Source organism: Topomyia yanbarensis, chromosome 1, assembly GCF_030247195.1.
Source record: "Topomyia yanbarensis strain Yona2022 chromosome 1, ASM3024719v1, whole genome shotgun sequence".
Classification (NCBI taxonomy): Eukaryota; Metazoa; Arthropoda; class Insecta; order Diptera; family Culicidae; genus Topomyia; species Topomyia yanbarensis.
In genome coordinates, this window is record NC_080670.1 from 5,289,874 (window position 1) to 5,312,781 (window position 22,908).

A 22,908-nucleotide genomic window follows, 5' to 3' on the forward strand; every position below is an offset into this window, starting at 1 on the left:
GTTTTAAAGATTTGATGATTCCTAAATAGTACACTCTAATGGTACATGTAATATTGCTAAACCTGATGTAAACAGTTCTAGAGCAAAGCTTGAGATTTTGAACGTTAATATCTTTCGTGGTACCGAACTGAAAAGCATCATTTTACACTATTTGGTAGAAAATAGGTACAATATTGTAATATGCTATATTTCTCTCCAAGGAGAAAAAAATAGGTGGGAACCTGTTTTTCCTTTGCTATGAAGAAAATTGTGTAAATTCAATTTCGCGTATGAATGGTACTAAGCCTATAACTGAATTAGATGTGGAATTTGCGTTTCGATTTCGTCTCATCAGAATCCGACACTAACTTAGCGCCAGGGCTAAGCTAGATTTCAGTGGTTCTCATCGACTTTTTTGTGCGATGTCACTTTCTGTGGGATGTCAATGCAACGCTAGGTTAGACCTGGTTTTAGGTTAGTGTTGGATTCTGATAAGACGAAGTGGAAACGCAAATTCCATAGCTAATATTGTAATGCCAGCTATCACATTTATCGTTGTTTTTAATAGAAAAAATAATAGCGCTGCTGCGACATCCTTAATGCCTATTATATCCCTCCGTTTTTCCTCTAACCAATTTAGCCAACAAGTTTCAGATTTGATAATTGAAAAGCATTCCGTAGAGCTCATTTTTTTCCACTGGAATAACTTTTCTCTTATTCCGCAGGCAAGTTTATACCGTACTTGCCCACCACACGTTTATGAGTTTTTATTTCGTTTGCAGCTGCTCCTGGAACTGGACACCGTCCCGCCAGTAATTCCGTAGCAGTGCTACACGAACACAAAACGTATAATCGGGAATCGCAGCTCTACAGGCTTTAGGTCCAACAACGACAATCAACAGATGAGTCCCTTCTGCATTGCTTTTCCGTTAATGAAACCCTATTCCATGTCGCACATATTCCCCCTTCTCACAGCTAAGGCCTACTTGGATGCACCTTTTGCTCTCTCTCTCTCTCTGTATAGACATTTCAATATTCACCACTGCAGGATTGGATGCGGGATCGTGTTTGAAGCTACCTCTATAGATGTACAAAGCGACACATGGCGCAGACACCCCACCAAAACCGAATGCTGCTGCTGCTGATAGTGATGATGATGCTGACGACGGTAATAATAATAATAATAATAATAATAACAATAATCCAAGAAGAAAATCCTCATCCATAGCACACGGCTCAGCGATGTGCCTGCTGGCTGGCAAAGGAGGCAGCAACAGCGACAAAGATACGCTGCCTGTCCTCCACGCTACGGGATGATGCGAACAGCGAAAGAATAAGGCGGAGCTAAACAAACAAACATGGCCGTTTTTATTTCAGCCTGGCGATATGCGATGACGGTGACGGGCCGGCTACGACGACGACGACGACGACGAAGACGTTGGAAACTGTGAATGGTCTGGCAATGATGAAATTGGTACATTTTATGATTATTACTTGTACACCGACTTTTTTTTTGTTTTGGATTCAAGGAACAGAAATAGGATAGATAAAAAGTTTTTTCATCCTATAAGAATCACAATTCCGGATTCTGGTCTCATTCAGTTATCTTTGGTATAGACTCGCTTTGAAGTTTGAAATTGAAGGAAAAAATTGGCCAGTTTCCCAAAAGGAAGAATGAAAATTAATCTTCACGTACCTTTACGTCTTAGGGCCGATTTCTTCGCCCTCTATTAGCGCTTAAGCCAGGTTTAAGCGTACTGGTGAGCCTGGTTTAAAATTTAAGCGAGGGTGAAGAAATTGGCCCTAAAATAACCAGGAAAATCCTTGATGCGGTTTCGATGTTTGTTGTTGTTTTGAGGTGGAAAATGGATCAACGATTGCTGTGATCCAACGAATCTTCAAAACATTAATAAATGAATGCGTTCAATATCATCATCCGTGCTGCCAATGAGGATCTTTAATTTGGTAAAATTGTGTCAGTTTTTGATATGTAATGACACTCGCTCGCTATCGCTATGTAATGACACTCGCTATTCCTTACGAGTACACTAATATCATTCTTAAATCTTAATTTTTCTTTTCCGATTTCTAAATTAAAAAAAAAAAACAAATTAAATTCAACCAACAAACTGACAGTTGTCCTACTAAATAACGTACCTGCAAATATCTCGTTCGCCTCATTGTTAACCGGGACAGCACCCCATACCAAGACGGATACAGGTGTACACATTTTTTTCTGTGTGTGAGTGCGGTTGTCATTTTTCTTTGATGAAGCCGAAAAAAACAAGAGGATATGAAGAAAAAAAGCACAAACGGTTGACGTAGCGGGCCCTTCTGTTGCCATAAGTTTTGTTTCGGTTCGGTCATAGTTAATTTAATCGGTTTTTTTCGAGGAAAAAAGTATCCATAAGTGTTCTAGTCGATAGATCCGAAGTGAAGCTCGGCCTTTTCTCACTTTTCATCGTGCGCCGATGTCTGATGTTTACTTCAAGGGCCCCGGCCGCCATGCTTAATTTTGCAAGTATAATATTAATACACTCAAAAGTGTCAAATGTTCCCACCTTTCTCTCCATCTTGACCCCATATACAGCATGATCTAGTCAAAGAGAATAGGGAAAGAGACAAATAGTGTGAAGCCAAAAATACCTTATTGAGCAGACCAATCGTGCAATGTAAATAAACATTACTCATGCCTGAGTTGGAGGAGATAAGTATTGTACATCTATTAAAAAAGAAATTTCAATTTTCGTCAGAATTTGGTTCAATCGTGATTGTGAGGTGCATTCTAGAGTATATGTATGAGTAAAACCAAGCTTTAGAATTATTTCATCTCTTTGTTTCGAAATGCGCATCGTTTGATAAACAAATCCAACGATCAACATACGGCTTGTTTTCAAAATATAATAGGAGTCATTTAAAGTGCTGCCTGTGGAAGCGGTTGCCAAAATTCTAGTGTTGAAATCATCATAAAGGGAGTGTTGCCGTTTTGACTGATTTTCACTCTTCGTCTCTTTCCCTATTCTCTTTGGATCTAGTACTTTTGCAATCCGCTAGCAGCCTGCCATTCCAAGTTTCATCTGAAAGCTATGGTAGATCTGATAAGGCAACCTATAGAGTCGTGCAAGTTGCATGGGTTTGGATGTGTTGTTGTCCTAAAAGGAAACAAACCAAAAAAATGTTTTTTTCAATAGTTTCGGGCCAAAAAATTGAAAAAAGGGCAGAGATATAAACTCACGGTACTAATCTGCATCATAATACGCCTTAATCTGCACTTCCCTAAAGATCCCTATTGCTACTTCTGACAATTTGACTAGATTTTGTTAATGCTTTTTTCCCTTGTTAATATATTTTTCTGTAACTTATCATTAACGTAGAAAGTTCAAGGATACTTATTTGCTTTCCATTGTTATTCGAGTTGTCAAAATCGAATTGATGTGGGTGCTTCTCGCGCTACATTGGATGCGGTGTGAACGTTTTTTTTCAGGCAGGTCTCTTAAAGTGATCCATGGTCCTATTCATTAGCGTTCTGTGGGCGAAGTGTTTACTTCGCAGCTAGCGAGGTAAACTGAAGCAAGATTTGGAATTATTTGTGAGCGCTTGTGATGCGGAATTCCACGAATCACTTTCCTTCATAGCTGTGTCGAATCGGAATTATCTAAGAAACGGACACGGTTGGGATTGAACTGTTGCTATGTGTCACGTAGTAAAGGAACAAGGACTAGTTACCACGACATTGAGCATGTTGTTTGGTCGTGCACTGAATATCGTGTGAAGCCAGATCACAATTAGTAGATTCTTTACAAGTCCGAGGAAGATCAATCCGTGTTCCTGCTAGAAACATCCTGGCTTACCACGATCCTCTATACATGGAAGTTATAGCCTCCTTTTTATATCCATGAAGATCTGACCTTTGCTAGGATGTCATTTGAACTTCTGTTAAGAGTAACACGACTATCGGTTTTTCCCTCGCCTTTGCGGAAGCCAAATTGTTTATCTGCTAGAAAACCATTTACTTTGACAGCATTACAATCGGCCGATACGAATTGTGATCTAAGGCTCAAATCCCCTACATGTAATCAAGCTCCTGTGTACTTAAAACCAAGATGGCCAGCGACAAATAGTCCAGCACAACTCACTTGAGCATTTCCACGATCCATAACTGAGTTTTTCATGTCCGCTACAGCAGAGTTGAATTCGCTGAAATGTAACTCTGGACAGTACGGAACCAACGATAGTGAATCAACAACAAACAACCAATAACTAAAGCTTTTTGTTCCCACAGCCCACTGTTGGTCAAAATGGCACCGTGATATTTTCCTGTCGCAATTCCTTGAGCCCCCGGTAAAGTGGCCATATCAAGTATAATTTTTGCCTTCAGATCACGATCAGCATAGCAAACTCAGTCAGCCAGAACCAACCGACCTTCGGCGTCAGTATTGTTAATCTCAACAGTGCAACCTGAATACAAGCGATGTATATCGTCCGGACGGGTTGAGTTTGGGCCAACAGAATTTTCCGCCGGGCCGAAAACGGCATGCAAATTTTGTTTGAAACCGCTCTTGATTGCAGCATAGAAACCACCGAGAACAGCGGCCGCTCCTCCACAATCTCGTTTCATTCCAGACATCACAGTTTTGCCTTTGATGCTAAGACCGCCAGTATCGCAAAACAATTCCTTTTCCAACCCAAGCTACAGTTTCAGTTGCACCATTCGGTTCATACGACAGCACAACTAGCGCCGGTGGATCAGCAGCTGCTTTTCCAACGCCGTAAATACCCCCAAAACCTTTTTCGTTCAATTCTTCGCCACGAATGACCTAAAAAAGAAAATTCACCTGTTATTTTTCTTATTACAAAAAAGCGAGTTTGACTTACTTTTGCCATTAAATTCAGTTCTTTTACCACAATTTCCACCTCACGAATATATCCGGAAACATTCATTTCGTTGCAGGGAGCGTCAACGATCGTTGCTGTTAAATGAATTTCTTCTGCAGCATATTTCAGCACTTGTACATCCTGATCCGTCAACGGTTCTCCAGCTACTAACACAAACTCTACGTTGACGTTGCCATTTAAATCCCCGACTACATGCGGGAACGTGCCATTTAAGCCAATATATTCTGATTCCTGATTCTAAGGCTAGGTTTCCTGGATCTCAAAAGAAGAGGGCACACACTGACCATCAATCATGAGGAACTAATTTACTCTCAAAAATGTTCAACAAAGGTCAAAAAATCAACAAAGGCCTTATCGCGGCGTCAGGGAGATTCTTCAACAAGTTGAATTAGATTCTGTCTGGCCCGGACAGGGTTGTTAATCGATAATTAATCGTCATCGTCGATAACGCTAACCACCCGTCAACGTCATCGGAAACTCCGTTAACGATAATTTATCGTCGCCTTCATCGTCATCATCGATAATTGTATCGTCGTTTTCATCGTCATCGTCGGTTCATCGGTTATCGCGATACATTTTGCGTTACTTTCTCGTTTATTGGGGTTGAAGTTGATGCGGTTAACTTTCAATTGTTTAGAAATAAATAACTATTGAAGGACATGTTGTTGGCAGTAGAAAATCAATAGTTTTGGACATTTTCTATGCACAGGGGGGGGGGGGGTCCGACGATGTGTCAAAATGGAATTTTTTGTAAACTTTTCGGGAGAGTTTTATATTGAAGGGAAAGTTATTGGCAGTTGACAATCAATAGTTTTGGACATTTTCAATACACAAGGGGCTCGACGACGTGTCAAAATGGATTTTTTCAACTTTTGAGGAAAGTTTGTTATATTGAAGAAGTTATTGGTAAGTGGAAATCAATAGTTTTGGACATTTTCAATGTACCGTCGGTGCATCAAAATAGATTTTTTTTCAACTTTTCGCGAACTTTTTATATTGAAGGGCAGGTTGTTGGCAGTTGAAAATCGATAGTTTTGGACATTTTCAATTCACACGAGGATCCAAATTGGCAAAAAGGTGAAAGAAAGTCTTTGAACCACAAAAAACATTTTTAGTTATAGTGTCTTCAGAAAAGTTTATTTATATTTTTTTTGCATTTAAAAAGTATTAGTTGGGTGATTAATCCCTCTAAAGCTGAGAAGAAAGTTTTTGCTTATGTTTATGAAAATTGAAAAAACTTTCAAAGTTGTTGAGAATATCTTAAGTATTAACTTCGCTGAAGAGACTATGTGTCTATCTATCGATTTTAATTTACATTTGTGGAGATTTCTTTGATATACCCCTGAAAATTGCTTTTTTCAAAATACTTTTCCTGGTAAGTTTGTAGAATTTCAAAATGTGCTAAGATGTTGTTCAGCATAAGAAAATACAGAATTTTTGTAATGTAAGTTTATTTGTATCTCTTACAACTTAGAAGTTATCGAATGTTTTAGTGCCCAAAAAGCAATATTTTGGTACGGAAGCCGCAAATTTCCGCAGACGAATACCAATACGAATCTGTAAAACAAACACTATAAAATCGTTTGGTGGGCTCTAGCTTACGTTCAAGTCAAATTCGAGTAAATTCCTTCTTTAGCACATTTTTCTTATCTTAGAGATGCAAAATATACAAAAATAATAATACTGTACTGTAAGACCTCCTTAAGGGAATTTTTGGTTAAATGATCAGAACGGGTTATGAGGCTTTGTCGAGGAACTAAAGAAAAATATTTTAACCGCTCCGGTTTATTAAAAAGAAAGAAAAAAATGTTAGTTCAGGTGTTTGCGTTTCGACTTCGTCTCTTCAGAACCAGAAAAAATATGGGCCGATTTTGTCAATGTCATCGTTTTATCCGCCTATTCGCCAAGGGGCTGATAAAAACGGGTCTTCACTGTATTCAAAAAACGAATAAAACTCTATTATGAGGCCGTACATAAATTACACTACATATTTAAGGGTAAAAGAAGGAAGCATCTTGTTACATAGTGAAAGAAACGGAGGAGGGGGCTAAAAGCTTCCTAGCTAGAAAAGGAAATCAAATGTTGGAAATATGTATGTATATTCTCCTTTTTAAAATCCGAAATCTTCTGGTTTAAATTAAAATTATAATAAAATCTGTTAATCACCACACGACTTAAATGTGTAGTGTAATTTGTGAATGGTCTAATAATAGTGGTTTAGTAGTTTTTTCAATATATGTTTTTGCGTGCTAAAAATTACTAATTGCACAATAGCTCAAAATTTGTTTTCTTCATGGTCAAAACAATTTTGGTCACCTTTTTGCCGCTTGGAAACACTGTGCACCTGGGACTCTTCTGTGCACCAACTTACTCGAAAAGTTGAAAAAATTCAATTTTGACACATCATCGATCCCCTTCTGCGTATTGAAATGTCCAAAATTATTGATTTTCAATTGCCAACAACTTTCCCTGCAACATAATACATTTTCCCGAAAAGTTGAAATAATTTCATTTTGACGCATCGTCAGACCCCGCTGTGCATAGAAAATGTCCAAAACTATTGATTTTCAATTGCCAATAACATGTCCTTCAATAGGTATTTATTTCTAAACAATTGAAAGTTAACCGCATCAACTTCAACTGCAATAAACGGGAAAGTAACGCAAAATGTATCGCGATAACCGATGAACCGACGATGACGATGAAAGCGACGATACAATTATCGACGATGACGATGAAGGCGACGATACATTATCGTTAACGGAGTTTCCGATGACGATACATTATCGTTAACGAGTAACGCCGATAAATTATCGTGAAAAATGTATCGCATTAACAACCCTGGGCCCGGAGCATTTTTCTTACATGAAAAGAGTGCAAGTAAGAACTGCAGCATTGATAACAAGGGATTCGTTCGTGTTATTGTGGGAGGTCTTCCGTGCCGACACAGGGCCGTCTTAAGACGACACGGGGCCCCTGGGCACTATTGAGCTAAGGGGCCCCAATAATTGAAAGGGTGTAAACAGTAGGGTGCGACAAAAATTAGATTCCTGCTCCGAGCAACTTTATAGGTAACATTTGGGTCCTAGATCAACTGTGCAAATTCTTAGCTTGATCCCTGAAACTATATTTTTGCGCCCACTGAGTTTACATGGGATTTTGCATGAGAAAATTAACTTTCACAAAATAATTCCTCCAGGAGTTGTCCATTGCCTCCTAAAAATAAATTGTTATGTGGCTTTCATTGGAAATACAACGAAGAAACAAAGTCTCGAAGCCAACGATACGATATGATGCTTCAAAAAAAAGTTATTAAGCATCAGAAACTGATTGATACTCTGACGTTTGATAAAGTATTAATTTTTTCTAGCACCACTGCTGTTGGTTGTCCAATTAAATGCAATTTTTTTGATCACCGCTTAATGTGTCTATTTCAATTATCTAAACTGTTTGGCCACTTCACAAGAGTTTTGAGAGATAAACTGAGGCTTATTTTGTACATAATAAATGACACTTAAAATTTTTGTATATAATTCGACCTTCAGCAGCAATGATGCTATAAAAATTGAGATTTTCGTCAATCTTCAGGGCGTCAATAGGTTTTTGCTTAATAACTTTTTCCACAAGTATCAGATCGTTTCGCGGTCTTTGAGACTTTGTTTCGTTGACAAATTTCCTGCCTATAGATCTATTTACTTTTAGGTGGTAACGGGCGGCTCTTGGAAGAATTGTTTTGCGAAAGTCGATTTCCCCATATGAAATCCCATATAAACTTTAAACTGTGGGCGCAAAAAATATAGTTTCACCGTTTGAGCTTAAAATTTGCTGATTTGTTCTGGGACCTAAATGGAACCCAGAAAGTTACTCGGAGCAAAATTTAATTTTTTTATATAACCGTGTCCCACTCTAGTAAACAGCTGCAGAGTAGGATGATCAAAAAATGATTCCCAGCATTACATAATTATTTCTACTCCATGTCACCCGAGACTCTTTTCTAAATTTGTGCCAAATCAGTCAACCGTGTTGAAAATGTTTTAAAAAATAAAGCGGGACTCAAAATGTATTGAGAACAAAGAGTATTGCAGGTTTTCACAACCAGATGCCGTTGCTGATGTCCAAATCACTAAAAGCGGTGGTGTGAGTTCGATCTCAGGTGACGTATAGTGTAATGGACTCACCAACTACGCAATTGTCTTCCTAGACGATGTAATCTGACTTTCATAGTTGTAAGACGTTCTTTGAAGATTAAAAGTGCCTCAATCAAGAAGGAGGGATGTTGGAGCATGGTCTGTTAAACGTCCATTAAACAAAAAACGAAGTGCACTGCTGTTCATGATTTTTGGAATACTTGGTGTAGTTGGCACATGTTCATTTACATTGTTTCGTTTAGTGTTGATCTTGATAGCTTCTTGATGCTCTTGATATGATGAATAGAAACAGAGTCGACTACCGACTTTGGAAAAATGCACATTTTTTTCTTTTAATCGAATATTGCGTTGCGTTGCGTTGCGTAAGCAACTTCGTAGATTGCAGACTGATGACTCTCATTTCCAGCCAGACTACTTGAGGAGCATTGTTTGGGAATAACAATTGATCCAGTCCAAGCGAGAATTTCGCCTGAGAGCCACCATTGCGGGCCACGACCATCTTTACCGTAACTTGGGATGAGAAAGGAAGTGTTGATGTGGTACTTACTTAACGGAAGGCCCCGACTCAGTGACACTCCCATAAGTACCACGGATTGGGTAGTGGGTGGGTTGTTAGTCAGGATTCGCTTCAAGCAAGCGATGCGACTGAGAATATACTTTCGTGCATAAGATGTTTGAATAGTTTATTGACTGAAGGATACGTAAATGTTCTAGGCGTTTAAACTCTGGGTAATCGTCTATCGAAATTTTTTCATCGAAAACAACTTGAACTCCGAACAGCCGGCTGTCGGGAGTGTTGTCGACAATGTAAAATGGACCGCAAACAATGAGTTTAAAAGTGGTATTGTGGAACATTCATAAATTATGTCACGCAAAGATTACCCAACACTAACTAAGTCTCTGTCATATTACCACGTTATTTTTATCCTTGGTCTAATACGAATCAAATGATTTTAGTTTTTCCTTCATTTTGTAGTAGCACATTAATGCCGCTACTTGCAAAAGTGTTCATGTTCCATGGAATTTCCTATATACATGGCGCAATCGTGCGTAAAACGGCCGATTGCGTCAAAGCACATGACGTGCTTCCCTCCCATTCATGTCACAATTAGTCATATCTCTTCCTCCTAATAGCGTGGCAGAATTTATAAATCGTCCTTAAGCATATTGTGATCCCGTAACTTGAAATTTTCCACCTCGTTCGAGTAAATGCTGCGTTCCTAAACGATATTAATGATGCACGAATCAAACACCCCCCGTTTCCAAATAGTACGTACTTATTCTCAGCTCAGTATAATTAACTGATGAGTTAATGGACTAAAAGTAAACCATTATATATGACTATAAAAATTTGTTTTTTATGTTGAAATGATTGCCGCAAATTGGTAATTGGATTTGAATTGATCTTGCGAATTGTCAATTCTCCACCCTCATACATAATTCAAAAGTCATACACTCAGACAAGACCATGCGTAGTTCCCACACGCATTAAAGACCCAGTGGATTCGTTACCTAGTTGGTCAAATAAACACTAAACAAACAAATAACTTAGTTTGCTCAGTCTAAAGAAATGTCAGCTCGATTAGCATCAACCGGCGGATACGTGTTCCCTTACAATGCCATCAAATGAAAGTACATTTAAAATTACATACGACAAAATACGTGCAATTCAGAATATAACGAAATGAAGATTGCTTAATGATTTGCATTTAAAAAAGACCGGAAAAATTAGTTGCATAACCAAGGTGGTTCATTTTCAAAGATAGCACTGCTGATGAATCACTTTATAAAAATAGGTGATAAGGGACGCGGACGAAAATAGCTGACCACCGCCCATTTTTTTCTTTTAATCGAATATTGTGAATTTACTTACAGGTGGTTGAATTCGGGAACCTTTGAAATCAATCTAAGCGCGCGAATCGCCTTGCAATTCATTCATTTTATTCTCATTACTTTCAGCCGGAATAGAAATTACGGTTCATTAAAATATTATTTATTCATTGTACGAATTGTTGGTGAAGTTGCTTTTTGTTATATATTCCGTCAGACGTGTTGTGCATTCATTTATTGTGACCGGTTCGGGGAGGCGTAGCATTTAAAGTAATAATAATAGTATCCCTACTCAACAAATTGGTGTTTTGAAGACTGCTCTGGTGGTTGAGCGGCAAGCCGGAATGTGGGTCTGGGTTCATCCCCAGTACAACCCGTTGAGATCCTTTGAAAATTCTCTGGCTATATCTTCCTACGTGGAAGAAGTAAAGCCGACCGGTGTGATATCTAGGGTTCAGTTAGTAGAATCGCTTCCCAGTGCGAAGAGGGACCGATGGAAAAGAAATGTGAATATTAACATTAGTTAGTTAGTTTTTAGCGTTTTGGATTCTCCTCGTCAGTAACTAGCACCATCTTGGTGCCAGTTAGATGCTAAAACCATCTCACTGGCACCAACATTATGCTAGTTACTGATGAGGAGAATCCCAAACGTTAAAAACCAATATTTTTACCATTTTTTGTTAACCATTTTTGTTAACGACCTATTGAGTCAATTTGTCAACAGTTTTTTCGGCATTTAATTAGCAAGGAACTGGAAGGTGAAGTATATTTTTCAATATTTAGAGCCATAGTACTCAAGGGAGAGCAAGGTGTTGAAAGGAGAAAGTTTAGAAAAGTGTGGAAGGATCATATATGCAAGCTTAGAGCTCACCGGCGACTTAACCTTTTGTCTGCTACCGTAGGGGTCAGGGTCTTTTGGCATTAGAAATGCGAATCACCTGAGTCTACGGCATGTCCGAACAAGCGTAAAGTAACTTGTTACTTCATGCTGTCGGAACCGACAAAAAGTTAAGTCATGGTAAACTTCCACACTAAGCATTTGCGACGTTGAAACTCATTGAATGAGCCAGTTTTGTTTGTTCCCTCACCAATTGCCTGCCTGAGTGATTTTATTTTATCGACTATTGTGACTGTCTCAGCGTGTGTGACAATATGGTCACATGTGTTGCTGATTTGCACGGTGTCGGCAGCTTTCACCCAACGCTGCAACGATGAATCCCCATCACGGTAAGTTCTATTATAAAAAAAAATGCCAAATCCGCCCAAAAAGTGTTCATTCTTCGTAAGACCTCGAGGAGTCTCTTTTGGGCGCCTCCATGTGGATTTTTTCGTTGACAGACTCAGATGTAACGAAGAAATATAAACATCCACAGATCGCTTGCCAAACAAGATTTTCTGGTTGGTTGGCTAACGTCCGGAGCCCTCCAAACTTTTTATAGAGGGTCATTACTGTTGTTGAAAATAAATTGAAACTTGAATCGAAATGTTGGATTTACGCTTGAATTGGCTCAATAGGCATGCAGTGCCTCGTTTCCTGCTGCTCTGATGCTTTTCAAACGTCTTGTTCACCTGGAATACAGTACAATGTGCGATTCCGAGTTGCTACTGATCTATTGTTACCCACATATTAAAAAGTAATGAGCAATTGAGTGCGACTTTTCTTTGAAATATAGTCTACAGAAGGATTTTATATTCATCTTAAGTGCGGGGCCCCCAAAATCCCGGGGCCCCTGGCCCTCTCCCAGTGTGCCCATGCGTAAAGACGGTACTGTGCCGACACAGAGTGGCAAACTTTCATGGCGAAATCGAATATCTAGTGACTGGAATATTCCACGCTTTCGTTGGAACTGTTTCTGCTCCGTACATGGTACGACGGTGCCCGCAAAGAATGCTCATCGATGTTTTTTTCGATAGCCCGCTGACGAACCGGCGCCAATAACTGCATATGTTTGTGTCTTAGGGTTGGTTAAAGTCACACCTAAACTTGAGCCAAGAGAGCGAAAGAGTTTGTCATGGTAGACGGTGTAGCTCTCTTTAGAATTTCGGCGAAAATAACGCTTGAGTTTCTTCTCACGCTGCTTGTACGCGGGACATGTCTTAAGCTCATGTAAACTATTCTCGCAGTAGGGCACTTTTCACAAGAATCCATCCATACTTGCAATACCGACTCAATTTAATTCCATATTGCTACGCTATATTGAACGCACTCATTTTTGAATGTCATTTTTGAAGACGCAGCAGGTAGCAGTAGGCGTTGACAGTTTTTTCGCACATAAAGAAACAAGTGAACATATCGATTATTGAAACTGGTAGTTTAACAAAGATGCCAAAGTTCACAAAAAATAAAGAGATTATCAACAACACAATTTCAGAAACAAAATCAGTGATCATCGTAGGATTTACTCAACGATTTTTAGGCCGATCGGGAGAGCAGCAGCTTCAGTGCTTTCGATTCCAGTGTCTACCTGTGATATGCATCGATGATGTTGCATGACGTTTGGGAAGTTCCAGGAACTAATGTGACATGCAATCGTATTGGTGAAATGATTAATGATGGCGATAGTTTAACGTTTAGAAAATAGTAGCTGATTTTCCATGATTTGGCACCCCTGCCCACATATTCTGTATCCAGATTTACGACCAAAACCCAACGTTGGCTAGCTTTCAGCCATAATTTATTTCCCAAATGACGAAACTACCTGCAGCAAAGCCATAAACTAATGTAATCAGATCAATCTAATCAAAAACTAGATTTATATTTATTTGAACATGTACCAATTAATCGAAAAATATCGCTCTCTCGCTATCTCTCGACGGGCCAAGCACAAACCGGCAAAGCCTCGGCTACATTCCTATTTCCCTATGGTCGTCATCCGGTCGATTTTCCCCCCAAAGCCAGGGGGTAGTGCAGCAGCGCCATGTTGACACGCGGCTAAGCAAATGAATACTGAATAGTAAATGAGCATGTGCTTTTCCGATTTTCAGAGATTTCCTCCCGTCCCGGAACAAAACGCACAGCCATGGCAAACAAACCACCGAAAACGGGCACTCGGAATCGATGAATGCTTTGATTGGATTCATGTTGGAAAGAGGAGAAAAATCAGGTAAATCCGTAATTTCTTTTCGGTAATAAGTAAATGTATTTCCAGCCGCAAGCGATCCCGAAGGCTGGTGCAAAACTTTATCCATCGTAACAGGATTAAACATAATTAGCAAAAGGTCTAATCCTCATCGACAACAGGAACGGAAGATTTGACTTTCATGTATCTTCTCCTTTTCGCCAAAGAGCACAGACACTTCAGAATGATCATTGTTCGCCACTTTCCTACACGAAACGATCATGCGGAAGAGCAACTGAGAAAAAAAAACCCATCAGGAACACAAAGGATAGATAATCTTGCACTTCCGTTCCGTTTCGGGCTTGGCTGTGCACCGAACGTTTTTTTTTCGGCGAGATTGAGAAAAACAAATTGAGCAAATCGTAAGGGGGTAACAAAAACAGCGCTCCGGTATATCTGCCTCGGTGTCTGGCATGGCTGCTACTGCCAAATGTGGCTCCGATGGCGGAAGAAGCTAAGGAACATCCACCTCAAGAAGACCCTCGAAGCAACCTGTCGGGGTCGGGTTGGAAAAGGAAATGAAATCTTGCATTTCAAATTAATTTCGATGCGCTGTACGAGTGATGTAACGGCTTGCGGGAAACAGTTCCGTGAAGGGCTGAAATCAAATAGATGGCTGGAAGAAAAGGTTGAGAAGAAAGTGCATTTTACGAGTACGGTGTTCTTTGATTTAATATAACATAAACTTTAATCGACTAAGAGAAAGCGGTTTACAAGTATCCATAATTTATTTGACACATTAACTGTAGAATTGAATAAACATGATAGTTCCGCCCAGTAGTTGGGACTAATCTCGTTCACTTGTTCCAGAGGTGTCGAGTACATCCATGTTGTAGTCGCTGTTAGACCCCTTGTCAACGTTACTATTTGATGGCGATTATGAAGCTACGCTGTTCTGGTTTTAGTACCAAACGAAGGACGTCATGCTGGCAGGCATCAAAAGGTTTTCAACAGAACGTGGGCTTAACAAGGTAGCCACTTGAAACTTTTGATGTTTTGTCATTCTTTGAACATTCTTCAAGAAATTTGGCAGCACTGATTTTGTGCACCTGGAAAGCTAGGAAACACACATTGAATCGACGAATATGTGGAACTGTTTTTCCGGTCAAACATTTAACGACCTGGAACCAATCCACGGTTGATGGTCCCTACTGCACTCAACTAAACACACACACACATACGCGTAGGCTCCTTACTGTTGACCTCGAACAAATATTACCCAATATATTTCCCACACATCTGATTTCTAATCTAATGTGGGTGGGTTTTTATTGGATTTGTTCTGCACAACCGACTGTATACTGGTCACCTATTGAGGGCACGAGAGTTCCAGTGTATGGGTTAGATAGAGAGAGAGAGAAAGGCAACTCCGGCCATCAGTCATATTATATTAATTTAATTAAATGACCAACAACGGCCAATTCCGTAGCATCAGATTTCTCCCGGCCAATATTTGTGCTCGGTGCTATGAAACCGATGCAGATCCGCTCATGTGTATTCATTTGAACCCTTGCCTCCTTCATCTCACATGCCCACAAAGGATTATCCGTGGATGGCCGATTTTCGGATTAGAACTCACACTAATTTGATGGAATGCTAATCATAATTCACTTCGATCTATGGAAAATTTTGTTCGAAATCATCTGACTTCTTGGGAAATCCATTAGGCTTCAAATTTCGCATCCGAAAAAAAACGAACCGGCGGATGCCCGCCCAGAATTCCCTCTAAAATAAAATGTCTGTTCCCAAATATTTGCCAGGAACAAATGAAATAAAATATTGAAATTTAATACATGCGAGATATTTCTCGAACTCGGCGGCCCGCCTCCTGGTCGGTGCTTCTCATATTTCTTCAATGGTTCATCATCATCATCAGTTTTTTTTTTGCTGTCGCTGCCGCCTAGTGGATATTTTTCCGTTCTCCACCTCTCATCGATCGATGCCGCCATAATGGCCGTGCGCACTCACTTAGTAGTGTGTAGTGGGAATTAGGGGGAGGCAATGAAAAAGTACAACCTGAAACAAAAAACGTTGATGAATCGATGATCACATTTCTCCATTTGGTTTATTATTTCTGGTTCGTTTGGTTTCTACAGCATTTAAATGTGCCGCGTTTCATCCCAACTCGGATGTCGGCTATTAGATGTGAGTCGAATTGATGCGTTGAAATAGTGATATGAGGTGTGCCATTTTTAAACTGATAAACTTATTGAACTGCTTCTATGTTCTAATAAGAGCCTCTCTGTGTTTACATTATCTTTCGATTTCATGGCATTTTGTCGGTCCTTTCTAATAATTATTACTGATTTCAGTGATTGGCAGCACGCTCCTTTAATCGCATTTTCTATTGGTATAAATAGTTACCCGAAAGGTTACAAAATTCTAAACACTTGAAATTGACACTGGTATCTCGGTTCAAGTCATAATTCACTTCATAATTTTTGCGAAAATTTTCAAATCTCTTTTTCACATTTTTAGCATTTCTGGCAACACAGCCGAATCGAATGACAGCTCCCGATCAAAACGCAGAGCTCTTGGGAAATTACAAATAAATAACCATAGCAACGGAGCAACAATTGAATAAGGTGTGAAAAGCACAACGGCGCAGTTGGAAGACAAATGGGCTACAAAAGGAACACGAGTGCTCTAAAATAAAGGAAAAATATGTAACTTGGGAGTGCAGACAATATGAACAAAATGAAGAAAATCCAGTGATTGAAACTAGAGAGAAAAAAGAAGAGAAGGAAATTACGTGTTTTTATGAATATTATTGATTAAATTAACCGGCTTGAGAATGTCTCCGAAGCCGTAGCCCAAAAGTCAGACAAGTGGCACAACCGTGCCGCGGCTCTGGACAGATAATTAAGAAGAAAAAAGCATGCATGAAAGCAAGGAAAAATAATCGACGTTTCGGTGAAATCAAATCCGATCTAACTCGCGACAGTATCGACAGGGAAGGAAGCAGATTACGCCAAACAGAACTCATAAGCAGCGAGACATTCGGAACTGTAAACAAGTTCCGCCACAACACACACGACAGTGGCAAATAAAAATCCAAATGCGAGAGAATACTATCGAGGGTTGTCACGAAATAGTACAGATCGGAAAATCCAAATTCAAAGTTAATACGCTTAACACTGATGCAGCTGACATCGCTCGATTTGACAGTTTACAACATCAAGTTCTTCTCTCCTATCAAAGACAACAAAACGTTCCCATTCTTCCAAGGGAGTTCCCGAAGGTTATGGAGATGAAGAACTCCTACACTTCACAACCGATTACTACCGAAAATCTGAAGCTTACCGCGGCAGGGCAGATGATTCCTAGAATCGTCAAAATATACGGTTGTCCATTCCGCTGTGAGCGTCGGGTAGTGACACAGAGAAAACAAATGCACCAGCAGATATCGATGTAAAACCAGGCCATCAACTGCGTCAACTAAAACTGACGAAACAAATAAAACAACTACGGAAGTAATCACCAAGCGAATACAGGAGGGTGTCCCGATAGAGAAAGAAGACGTACAAAGTAGCAGGAGCTGCATTCCTAAAACTGTTTGACCGATATGCTGGATTGGAAAAAGAAACAGATTCGAAAACACGACAGACGGGAACATAGAATCATGGTATGAACAGGAAATATAGAACACGACTCAGAAGTGATAGAAACAGACTCAAATTTGTTGTACATAGAAAAGTCGACACAACACCGAGGATCGGAGCAGGGGAACTCTACGTGTGGATGTCCAATCAATCTGACCACTTCGTCCGCAAGATGTATAAACATTTCATCTTCGGAACAAGAAATCAGAACTAAATTCTTCCGTAGAAACTTCTGCAAATAAAAATAGGGGAAAAGGTCAACAAAACGGAAATAAAAGGAGAGATCAGCTTATTCTCGAGTTACCGAATACAATACAGGAGATAATCAAAAGAAACACATCAGGGCTGCATTGAAGTGTAAAATTCTAAAAGTAGGTACTACAAAACAATATACAGATCCATGGAGACAAGAAAAGAACTTCATCAATTCCTTGGAGAGAACGATGTCCATAAAGCCACTCTGCAAGAGATCTGACTTTTTAGGCATTACGGAATTTGAATATTTTCCCAAATTTTCATTGCAGAACTCCACTATCTGGACTAGGTATCAACCCATCAACTCATGGACTAGGGACCAACGGCTTTACTTCCCTTCAAAAGGAAGGCGTGACCACACATTTTTTTCGCATCAGAAAAATCTCAACGACCTCGGCTGGGATTGAACCCAGACCAACTGGAATGCGTGGCAGACACGCTAACCACTCAACCACCGACGCCGTCATTAAGGGCTATTGAAAAAGCGAAAGGTTCAGCTTCTTTAATGTAAACGAGCGCTTGCTTTGATACAATAGGGCAACTCCAGCTTGAATTTATATTCTCAGAAAACGTTTGAATCAAACAATGCATCGTCACATTCAACCTATATTTATGAAAGTTTGTTGTGTAGTGTAGATGTCACCCTTTTTTTACAATGGAGAAGACCTTTACGTCCTATCCCAGTACACGTGCTATTGGTAGGGTCCAAGCTACCGCACGGGGTGCACTGGGGGCGTGTCGGGCTCGAATGGTGACGCTGCCATTAATGCCGACTGAACTCCATTGGGCTCCGCCATCGTTCCTCCCAGGAACAACCTCTCGGTATTACTTCTGGGGGGATGGATGCACTTAATGTACTCATTCACTCTTACTCACGCGTTCATACGTCCTGTATGAGGCTTACTTGGGTGCTCTCTCTATCGCACCTTGCTTCACTCTCAAACACTCCACATGAGGCTGACTTTTGTGCTCACCTTTTTCGTTCCTTGCGAGGCTGACTTGTGTGCTAGCCTCTACCATACCATGTGAGGCTGACTTTTGTGCTCACCCTTTCACTCCTCTGCCACGCCATGAGGCATCGATAGCTAAGTCCCAACATACTACGCTACGACCCTCCCGTCTTGGCATGAGGCAGTCCACTTATACGCCTATACACTCACTCTTCTGTCTTGCTTCGGGGTGGCTGGGTTTACCCCTTACGCGGTTGCCAGTCGCTGCGCCAAACCTGCCTCGCCATGAACAGACCATTCACTCCCTTTTTTGCGCTTGACCTTTTTCGCTCCAGCTAACCAATCACTAGTTAGCCGTGCCCGTCGTCTGTTGCTCGGTTCGCCAGATTACCTGTAGCCTACAGGCAATCTGGGTGGTAGCAGCCGAGACTGCGTCCCACTTCTCCACCGATTGACACATCCGCTGAATAAGGGCATCAGGGGTTGTGTCCCAGCCACCGACGTCAAGCATTGCTCTTCTTTCGACGTCGAACCGAGGACATACGAACAGTATGTGTTCGGCAGTTTCTTCTACACCTGGGCAGTCCGGGCAGGCTGAGACCTCCGCGTGCCCGAACCTGTGGAGGTACTGACGGAAACAGCCATGGCCTGACAGGAATTGTGTCAGGTGGAAGTGAACTTCCCCATGGGGTCTTCCCACCCAGCTCGATATGCTAGGTATCAGCCGGTGGGTCCACCTACCTTTCGAGGAGTTGTCCCACTCACGCTGCCATCTGGCGACCGAGGTCACCCTGGTGCGCTCGCGGGCTCCTCTATTTCCACGTAGCTCGAAACACTCCTCATCTTCCCGAATGACCAACCCGACTGGCATCATGCTTGCTATCACGCAGGATGCATCGTGTGATACCGTGCGGTAGGCAGATATCACTCTGAGGCACATCACGCGGTAGGTTCTCTCCAGTTTCTGTAGGTAACTTAGGTAACTTAGTGCTCTTGACCATGACGGGCCGCCGTACCTGAGGATAGATACGGCAACGCCTGCCAGTAACCTACGTCTACTGGCGCACACCTTTGAGCTGTTGGACATCATCCTCAATAGAGCCGCAACAGCAGTCGACGCTCTCTTGCATGTATAGTCGACATGACTGCCGAAGGTCAGCTTGTCGTCTATAATGACAGACTTCGCTGTGAAGTGATCGCGACTTCTCCCACATGGATAACTGCATGTTGTGCCGACTTGCGGTTGTTGACGATAACTACCTCCGTCTTATGATGAGCGAGCTCCAGGCCTCTCGCGCTCATCCATTCCCCCACCGTGCTGATCGCGTGTTCTGCGGTTAGTTCTACCTCAGGGATTGACTTCCCGTAGACCTCCAAGGTTACGTCGTCAGCAAAGCCGACGATCTTGACCCCAGGAGGGAACTTCAGTCTCAGAACCCCGTCATACATGAGGTTCCATAGCACCGGGCCTAGGATCGAGCCCTGCGGGACTCCGGCGGTAATTGGAACCCTTTTCTGACCAGCATCGGTCTCGTATAGCAGTACGCGGTTCTAGAAGTAACTTTCCAGGATCCGGTACAGACCCACCGGTAGGCTAAGCCGGTGTAACGAGAGTGCGATGGCATCCCAGCTTGAGCTGTTGAATGCGTTCTTCACGTCAAGTGTCACTAACGCACAGTATCGAATGCCTCGCCTTTTTCGTTGGATCGCTATCTCGGCAGTATTTATCACTGAGTTGAGAGCGTCCACTGTGGACTTACCCTTCCGAAAGCCAAACTGGTTGCTTGACAGGCCGTCCGTACCTTCCGCGTACGGGGTTAGCCTGTTGAGGATAATCCTCTCAAGCACTTTGCCAGTCGTGTCGATCAGACAGATTGGTCTGTACGCCGATGGGTCGCCTGGCAGCTTCCCGGGCTTCGGCAACAGCACCAATTTCTGCCTTTTCCATCTATCGGGGAAACGGCATTCGTCAAGGCACCTCTAGCCTGAACATGTTCGGGTTCGCTATGATCGCTGCCTTGAGAGCGCTGTTGCGAACTCCATCCGGCCCTGGAGCTTTGTTCATTGCTAGGGATTTAGCCACTGCAAGTAGTTCTTCATTCATCGCCGGAGCCACTGTTTCGGCCGTGCCCGCACTGTCTCGTAGTGCAGGTGGCCAGGGGCTTGTGGCTCGAGACGGGAAGAGTACTTCGATAATTGTTGCCAACCGGTCCGGAGACCGTTCTGGGGGTGAAGAGCCCCCTTTGGTCTTGGCCATCACAATCCTGTAGGCGTCACCCCACGGATTCGCGTTGGCACTCTCACACAGGTTGTCGAAACACACTCTCTTGCTGCTTTCAATGGTCTTGTTAAGGGCCAATTTCCCAGCTCGAAACACTTCACGGCGGTTCTCTCTTGCATCCTCGGTGCGAGCTCTTTGCATCCTACGTCTAGCTCTGAGGCAGGTTGACCGTAGAGCTGCAATCTCGGAACTCCACCAGTATACCGGGCATCTGCCGTTTCTTGGCAGTGTTTTTCTCGGCATAGTGGCGTCGCACGCGCGTGGTAGAACAGCTACCAGCGCATCCCCGCTTAGACTGTCGGTGTTGACCTACAGTCCCAGGGCCGCGGTGAAAGCTTCGCTGTCGAAGTGATTGGACTTCCACCCGCGTACCTGACAGGGATCTCCCGCTCTCGGATGCTGCACACCATAGTTGATCCTAAAGCGGATTGCAAAGTGATCGCTATGGGGGTAGCCTTCGACTACCCTCCATTCCATGCCTGGAACCAGACTCGGGCTGGCAAATGTTACGTCAATCCACGCCTCCACCCCGTTTCTACGGAATGTACTAGCGGAGCCATTATTAGCTAGCACAGTATCGAGTTTCGCAAGCGCCTCCATTAGCGCTTGACCCTTGTTATTTGGACAGCGGCTGCCCCACTCGTTAAAGTCTCCCGCTATGACTACCGGTTTCCGGCCCACTAGGTCCGACGAGAGCCTGTCGATCATCTGGTTGAACTGTTCTATTGGCCACCTTGGTGGAGCGTAGCAGCTGCAATAGAACACACCATTGATCTTGGCAATCGCAACACCCTCGGCGGAGGAGTGTATTACCTCTTGAACCGGGAACCGTCCCGTTGTACAGATTGCCACCATTCCAGACCCGTCCGACACCCAATTGCCGTTGCCGGCAGGGATGTTGTACGGGTCTGATAGGAGGGCGACACAGCAGCTGTTGGGCTGCTGCACAATGGTTAAGATTTAGCTGTGTGACGTTCACGGCTTCTTCTTATTTACCGAAGGGACACGAAGGTATGTTTATGGGGTTGCTTCTTAGCGGTGCAGATAAGGCACTTGTGCGCCTTAGTGCAACCCCGCTCCTTATGCCCCTCCTCGCCGCAGCGACGACATAGTTTGCTCTTGTCTATGCCCTTGCACTCGTAGGATTTGTGGCCGGACTCAAGGCACCGATAGCACCTATCCACTGAAGACGGCTAGGGTATGCTAATTGGGCATACCGACCAGCCGATCTTCAGGTTACCTTTCTCGGTTACCTTTTTGGCATCCGCCTTCAGTAGCGTGAGGTAGGCTACTTGGGTGCCAGAGGGTCCCTCTCTAAAACGCACAGAGGCACGCTCGATTGTCACGTCGCATTGCTCCTTAACGGCTGCGTCGACATCTTCTGCGGTCGTGAACTCGTCCAGATGCTTGCACTGGAGAGTCATTTCCGCCCCTAGCGACTTGACCTGGGCTCCTTCACCAAGGACCTCTTGGGCCAAGGCCTTATATACTGCACTTGATTGTGCGCCTCGCTTCAGCACCAGGAGCATCTCTCCCGTGTTGGTGCGTCTTACGCTACGCACATCCTGCCCAAGGGCCGAGAGGCTTTCGGCCGCCTTCATCGATTTAAGGACATCGGCGTATTTGTCCTTGTCGGTTTTTAACCACAAGGCTTCGCCTCTGTCCTTGGCCTTCCTCGCAGGCCGCGGTACCTCCGGTTTCGGTGCCGGCTTTTTCTTGGTGACCAGCGTCCAGGGGTTTGGGCCCCCCTGCCCCGGTCGTGCCGGGTTGCTGGTACCATCGCTCTTCACAGCGAGGTCACTCTCGCCCTCGCTTACCTCACCCAGGCGGCGTTTGACCTTGACGGTT

At 42.6% G+C, this 22,908-nt stretch overlaps 1 pseudogene; it reads right to left on the reverse strand.

Annotated features, from left to right (window-relative positions):
- Window positions 1-3,866: 3,866 nt before the first annotated feature.
- The window catches only part of LOC131693377 (probable aminopeptidase NPEPL1), a 65,998-nt pseudogene continuing 46,956 nt past the window's right edge, over window positions 3,867-22,908 (reverse strand).